Source organism: Electrophorus electricus, unplaced genomic scaffold (assembly GCF_041902795.1).
Source record: "Electrophorus electricus isolate QZ-2024a unplaced genomic scaffold, ASM4190279v1 Scaffold122, whole genome shotgun sequence".
Taxonomy (NCBI): Eukaryota; Metazoa; Chordata; class Actinopteri; order Gymnotiformes; family Gymnotidae; genus Electrophorus; species Electrophorus electricus.
The window spans coordinates 3,028-10,000 of NW_027658404.1; the positions used below are offsets into that span (position 1 = coordinate 3,028).

Consider the following 6,973-nt stretch of genomic DNA (forward strand, 5'->3'; position numbering starts at 1 on the left):
AGGCCCAGAGCTACTTTGCTGTGCATGACTGTGTTTGACCTCTTGGCTCTGGAAGTCTATTTCTAGGCTTATATAAAGGGTCAAACTTCTTGAAGTGTGCCCAGGCCCAGAGCTACTTTGCTGGGCATGACTGTGTTTGACCTCTGGGGCCTGGAAGTCTGGTAGTAGTAGTATGATTTAAAGGCACAAAGTGATTGAAGTGTGCCCAGGCCCAGAGCTACTTTGCTGGGCATGAATGTGTTTGAAACTCTTGGGCCTGGAAGTCTGGTAGTAGTAGTATGATTTAAAGGCACAAAGTGAATGAAGTGTGCCCAGGCCCAGAGCTACTTTGCTGGGCATGACTGTGTTTGACCTCTTGGCTCTGGAAGTCTATTTCTAGGCTTATATACAGGGTCAAACATCTTGAAGTGTGCCCAGGCCCAGAGCTACTTTGCTGGGCATGAATGTGTTTGAACTCTTGGGCCTGGAAGTCTGGTAGTAGTAGTATGATTTAAAGGCACAAAGTGATTGAAGTGTGCCCAGGCCCAGAGCTACTTTGCTGGGCATGACTGTGTTTGACCTCTTGGCTCTGGAAGTCTATTTCTAGGCTTATATAAAGGGTCAAACATCTTGAAGTGTGCCCAGGCCCAGAGCTACTTTGCTGGGCATGAATGTGTTTGAACTCTTGGGCCTGGAAGTCTGGTAGTAGTAGTATGATTTAAAGGCACAAAGTGATTGAAGTGTGCCCAGGCCCAGAGCTACTTTGCTGGGCATGACTGTGTTTGACCTCTTGGGCCTGGAAGTCTGGTGGTAGTAGTAGTATGATTTAAAGGCACAAAGTGATTGAAGTGTGCCCAGGCCCAGAGCTACTTTGCTGGGCATGAATGTGTTTGAACTCTTGGGCCTGGAAGTCTATTTCTAGGCTTATATAAAGGGTCAAACATCTTGAAGTGTGCCCAGGCCCAGAGCTACTTTGCTGTGCATGACTGTGGTTGACCTCTTGGCCCTGGAAGTCTGGTGGTAGTAGTAGTATGATTTAAAGGCACAAAGTGAATGAAGTGTGCCCAGGCCCAGAGCTACTTTGCTGGGCATGAATGTGTTTGAACTCTTGGGCCTGGAAGTCTGGTAGTAGTAGTAGTAGTAGTAGTAGTAGTAGTAGTAGTAGTATGATTTAAAGGCACAAAGTGCTTGAAGTGGGCCCAGGCCCAGAGCTACTTGCTGTGCATGACTGTGTTTGACCTCTTGGCTCTGGAAGTCTATTTCTAGGCTTATATAAAGGGTCAAACTTCTTGAAGTGTGCCCAGGCCCAGAGCTACTTTGCTGTGTATGACTGTGTGACCTCTTGGCCCTGGAATTCTGGTGGTAGTAGTAGTATGATTTAAAGGCACAAAGTGAATGAAGTGTGCCCAGGCCCAGAGCTACTTGCTGGGCATGACTGTGTTTGACCTCTTGGGCCTGGAAGTCTGGTAGTAGTAGTATGATTTAAGAGCACAAGTGATTGAAGTGTGCCCAGGCCCAGAGCTACTTTGCTGGGCATGAATGTGGTTTGAACTCTTGGGCCTGGAAGTCTATTTCTAGGCTTATATAAAGGGACAAACTTCTTGAAGTGTGCCCAGGCCAGAGCTACTTTGCTGTGTATGACTGTGTGACCTCTTGGCCCTGGAATTCTGGTGGTAGTAGTAGTAGTAGTAGTATGATTTAAAGGTACAAAGTGAATGAAGTGTGCCCAGGCCCAGAGCCAGGCCTGGGCAGCAGGGGGCGCTCCTGGCCATGCCCAGCGAGTTTCGTGCGAATCGGACCTGGTCCGGAAGAGATACGAAGGGAAAACTCATTACTCGTCGGGGTGGCACATCCAGGCTCTCGACCCTCCCAAAGCGTCCGACCAGGGTGCACCCTGCTGGGCATGGTTAGCCGCCAGCCCCCTTCCTGGAGGTCTGGTTGGCACGGGGTTTTGCAAATAGGTCCCGTCGGGTATATGGGAGAGCAAAGAGAATCAATGGGGTCCAAGCACTAAATTCATCCAGTGGCGTTCTCTGGAAGCCCAAGGGGAGTCCGAGGGGTGTTCGGCCGGCAAGGGGAGCTCTCCCTCGGACACATGATCAAACGCCTGTCCCCTACCGGAAAGTGGTGTGCTCTGGATGCCCCCCCCCCCCCCCATCCCCCGAGGGGGGTGCTTATCCCGCGAGGGGAGCCCTCCTCGGGTTAAGTGAACCATCATGCCGATTCCCTATGGAAGTGGGCACATCCAGGCACACAGTCTGCTTTGCTCTCCCCGACCCGAGTGCGTCTGTTGGGCTGAGTGTACGCCCAGGCAACTGGATCCAAGGCTCAGTCCGCCGCAGCGTGCTTCGACGATGGGTCGTACAGCCATGCCACCAGGGTGGGCGTGTTTGTAAATGTACCAGTGGATTCTCGTCGCCTGCCACATCCATGGTATCGACCCACCAGGCCTGTCCGACCAGGGGTTGACCCTGGACGGGCACGGTCTGTGGTTTGGCCCTTGTCCTAGATGAAATCGGGCACGGGGTTTTCTGGCCAGGTACCATCGGGTTACTGGGAGAGCGGCTTCGGTCTCCAGGTGAGACCAATGGTGAAGCAGCACGAGGCAATGGAGAGCATGCAAAGCGATGGGGAAGCATGCACGGCAATGGCCACGAAAAAAAAAAAAAAATCACCACGGAAGGAACGTGAAGAACAAGGAGGAGTGTAGTGACACTGCCCAAAGCTGCCCGGTGTTGCAGGGGTCTATTGGTGTGTTGCTTCCTTGTTTGGTAGAGTGGAGTACCAGACCCGCCAGGGGTAGGCAAACCATTCCCCCTACGGTAAGTGAGGAGCCAGCCATTTGACGAGCGGGTGTCCACGTGTACGGGTGCGAGCGCTATCCCCCCACACGGGGTTAGGCCACGGCCTTAGGTGGACGTCTGCCGACCAGCCCCGGCTGATCCAGAACTTCTGATGTGGAGAGCGGTTTTGACAGATCCTCCCTGGTTCTAGCGGGTCAAGCCTCTGATGGGGGGTGGGGGTTATTTGTAACCCATCCAGAACTCTCTGGGGGAGACTCAGACGGCCAGTCTGTCTACTCAGTTGTCCTATACTGGTGTCTGTGGTTTGGGAGGAAGGGAGTGCCCTGCTTTGTTGGCCTCCTCTTCAAACCTACCTGGGCCCACGAATCACTCTTCTTGGTTACATCACGAAACGTAGGTTGAGCGAGGCTAGGGGGGAGGGAATTCGACGAGGTCTTTCCCTTGTCCCCCCACCAGCGGCCCACGAAAATCAAAACGGCGTGAAGAGAGGGAACGCCGGAAAGCACCTGGAGTCGGCCGTCCGCACCTCCGGAGGAGGTGGACGGGGTACGGTGCGGGCATGACCGGATGGGACAGCTTTGCATCAAGGTGAGAGGTCGGCGTCCGAAGGCCAGAGGGCGGTGCGCGAGCACGTTTACACTGGCCGCGGAAGCTGTCCTGGGTAGCCCTGTATGGCGTCTGGACCTGACGGCGCACGCACTTACAACCCGCTGCTTCCTAGCCCCCGGAAGGGGAGGCGGATGTCACTCGTGGTTCATCCCAGACCACGGTGCAAACTACCTGGTTGATCCTGCCAGTAACATATGCTTGTCTCAAAGATTAAGCCATGCAGGTCTAAGTGCACACGGCCGGTACAGTGAAACTGCGAATGGCTCATTAAATCAGTTATGGTTCCTTTGATCGCTCCACACGTTACTCGGATAACTGTGGTAATTCTAGAGCTAATACATGCAAACGAGCGCTGACCCTTCGGGGATGCGTGCATTTATCAGACCCAAAACCCATCCGGGGGGCTCGGGCCCCCCGGCCGCTTTGGTGACTCTAGATAACCTCGGGCCGATCGCGCGCCCTCCGCGGCGGCGACGTCTCATTCGAATGTCTGCCCTATCAACTTTCGATGGTACCATAGTCGGCTACCATGGTGACCACGGGTAACGGGGAATCAGGGTTCGATTCCGGAGAGGGGAGCCTGAGAAACGGCTACCACATCCAAGGAAGGCAGCAGGCGCGCAAATTACCCATTCCCGACACGGGGAGGTAGTGACGAAAAATAACGATACAGGTCTCTTTCGAGGCCCTGTAATCGGAATGAGCGTATCCTAAACCCATGGGTGAGGACCCATTGGAGGGCAAGTCTGGTGCCAGCAGCCGCGGTAATTCCAGCTCCAATAGCGTATATTAAAGTTGCTGCAGTTAAAAAGCTCGTAGTTGGATGTCGGGAGTGGCTGGCGGTCCGCCGCGAGGCGTGCCACCGCCTGTCTCAGACCCTGTCTCCCGGTGCCCCCCGGATGCCCTTGGCTGGGTGTCCGGACGGGGCTCGGAGCGTTTACTTTGAAAAATTAGAGTGTTCAAAGCGGGCCCGCTTCTCGCCTGAATACCTGAGCTAGGAATAATGGAATAGGACTCCGGTTCTATTTTGTGGGTTTCCTGAACCAGGGCCATGATTAAGAGGGACGGCCGGGGGCATTCGTATTGCGCCCGCTAGAGGTGAAATTCTTGAACCGGCGAAGACGGACGAAAGCGAAAGCATTTGCCAAGAATGTTTTCATTAATCAAGAACGAAAGTCGGAGGTTCGAAGACGATCAGATACCGTCGTAGTTCCGACCGTAAACTATGCCGACCCGCGATCCGGCGGCGTTATTCCCATGACCCGCCGGGCAGCGTGAGGGAAACCACAAGTCGTGGGTTCCGGGGGGAGTATGGTTGCAAAGCTGAAACTTAAAGGGAATTGACGGAAAGGGCACCACCAGGAGTGGAGCCTGCGGCTTAATTTGACTCAACACGGGAAACCTCACCCGGCCCGGACACGGAAAGGATTGACAGATTGATAGCTCTTTCTCGATTCTGTGGGTGGTGGTGCATGGCCGTTCTTAGTTGGTGGAGCGATTTGTCTGGTTAATTCCGATAACGAACGAGACTCCGGCATGCTAAATAGTTACGCGGCCCTCCGCGGTCGGCGTCAAACTTCTTAGAGGGACAAGTGGCGTTCAGCCACGCGAGATGGAGCAATAACAGGTCTGTGATGCCCTTAGATGTCCGGGGCTGCACGCGCGCCACAATGGTTGGATCAGCGTGTGCCTACCCTACACCGAGAGGTGCGGGTAATCCGCTGAACCCCATTCGTGATGGGGACTGGGGATTGCAATTATTCCCCATGAACGAGGAATTCCCAGTAAGCGCGGGTCATAAGCTCGCGTTGATTAAGTCCCTGCCCTTTGTACACACCGCCCGTCGCTACTACCGATGGATGGTTTAGTGAGGTCCTCGGATCGGCCCCGCCGGGGCTCCTCGCGGGCCTTGGCGGAGCGCCGAGAAGTCGATCAAAACTTGACTATCTAGAGGAAGTAAAAGTCGTAACAAGGTTTTCGTAGGTGAACCTGCGAAAGGATCATTAACGGGTAACGCTGTCCGGCGTGCCTCCTCTCCCGACCCCCTCGACTTCGCCGTCCCCCCGCGTCGGGGCCCAGGGTCGAAAGGGTCTTCGGGGTTGCTGTTACACGTGGTCGCTTGCAGGTCAGGCTGGACAGAAGGCATAAAGGAGGAGCCTAGTCCCTCCCACCCCTTCCTCGTCCTCCGCCTCTTCCTCCGCGTCGTCCTTCAGCACCCCCCCCCCGCAGGCCCCGGTATTCTCTGGGTTCCAGCGCGAGAGACGCGTCGTTCAAAAAAACTCGGCGTCCCCGCTCGTCGGGCGAAGGCCGGTTTCCCCTCACCTTGCCGGCAGGAGAAGCGCCTGCGAGTCGAGCGGGTCGTACGGGTCCGTCCCGCGCCCTCCCTCTCGCTCGCACGGCCGCTGCCTCCGTCCACCGCGAGGGGTTTTCCTATTTTGTTGTCCTTGTCATTCATCCCCGTCCCCTTGCTCGCTGACGAGCGGACTTTCCGGGGGGGGTTGCGAGCGCTGCTCCTCGTGGGGCAGGCCATGGCCCTTCCTGTGTTCGTCCGCCCACCGGCGTCCTGGGGCGTGGTGGTGGTGGGTGGCGCAGCCGGTTCCCCTGCTTCTCTCTCTCAGAAAGGAGTCTCAGGGGGACCCCCGGCAGGTACCTAGGGCTTGGCCCACGCTACGTGAGTTCCACCCCTTTCGAGGGGTCGGACGGGGCGGGCGCGGAGGGCCGCGGTTCAAAGACTGACTCGTCTGCCACGTGGGGCGTGTGGGCAAAGCGCAACCCGCGCCCGTTTCAACACTCGCAGACGGGGGCGCCTGACCGGTTGGTGAAACCTTTTAAACCTGTCTTTGTAGTCGTGGTGAAAGACCTAAACTGAGCCTGAAATAAAAGAGTACAACTCTTAGCGGTGGATCACTTGGCTCGTGCGTCGATGAAGAACGCAGCCAGCTGCGAGAACTAATGTGAATTGCAGGACACATTGATCATCGACATTTCGAACGCACATTGCGGCCCCGGGTCCATCCCGGGGCTACGCCTGTCTGAGGGTCGCTATTCCTATCTGTCGGACCTGCCTTCTCAGGCGGGACCGCGGTTGGAGGTTCGTAGGTGGGGGGGTGCCCCCTGGCCTCCGTCTTCCTAAAAGCAGACGGTTCCCGGTCGCTGTCTCGGTGAGATCCGGTCGGTGGGTTCGCTGCGGTTGAGTGCCCGTTCTCCGTGCACAAGCTTCTCCTCCCCCGCTTCGGTTCGTTTCGGTTCGTTTCGGCTCCGCTCCTGGCCTGGCCAGGAACGTGGTCCCCTGCGCCCGAGAAAGAAGCGAGCGTGGCTGCCGGTGGGTTCTCTCCGCTTTGGCTGCCCACGTTTTCGCTTCTTTTCTCACCCCCTGCGCAGGCGGATCACGGAAAGGTGTCTGTTCTGTTCCGTTACGTGCGCGAGCGGAGGGAGGTTGTTGTTACATGCGTTCCCCCCCCCCCTCCCCCGGTGGGGGGGGTGGGGGGGTCGGGGTTCGGGTGGCTCTGCCTCTGGCGTTTTCCTTACGGGCCGACCTGTCCGTGGCACGTCCGTGACGTCCCGACCTGTGTCCTCGTTAG

General features: G+C 56.5%; 2 non-coding genes across 2 annotated transcripts; both read left to right on the top strand.

Moving 5' to 3' along the window:
- The first annotated feature begins 3,560 nt into the window (after window positions 1–3,560).
- Window positions 3,561–5,398, top strand: LOC145654119 (18S ribosomal RNA). The gene has a single exon (XR_014120350.1). It is a non-coding gene; the product is annotated as an 18S ribosomal RNA (ribosomal RNA).
- Window positions 5,399–6,280: 882 nt separating this feature from the next.
- LOC145654099 (5.8S ribosomal RNA) lies at window positions 6,281–6,434 on the top strand. The gene has a single exon (XR_014120330.1). It is a non-coding gene; the product is annotated as a 5.8S ribosomal RNA (ribosomal RNA).
- The last annotated feature ends 539 nt before the right edge of the window (window positions 6,435–6,973 follow it).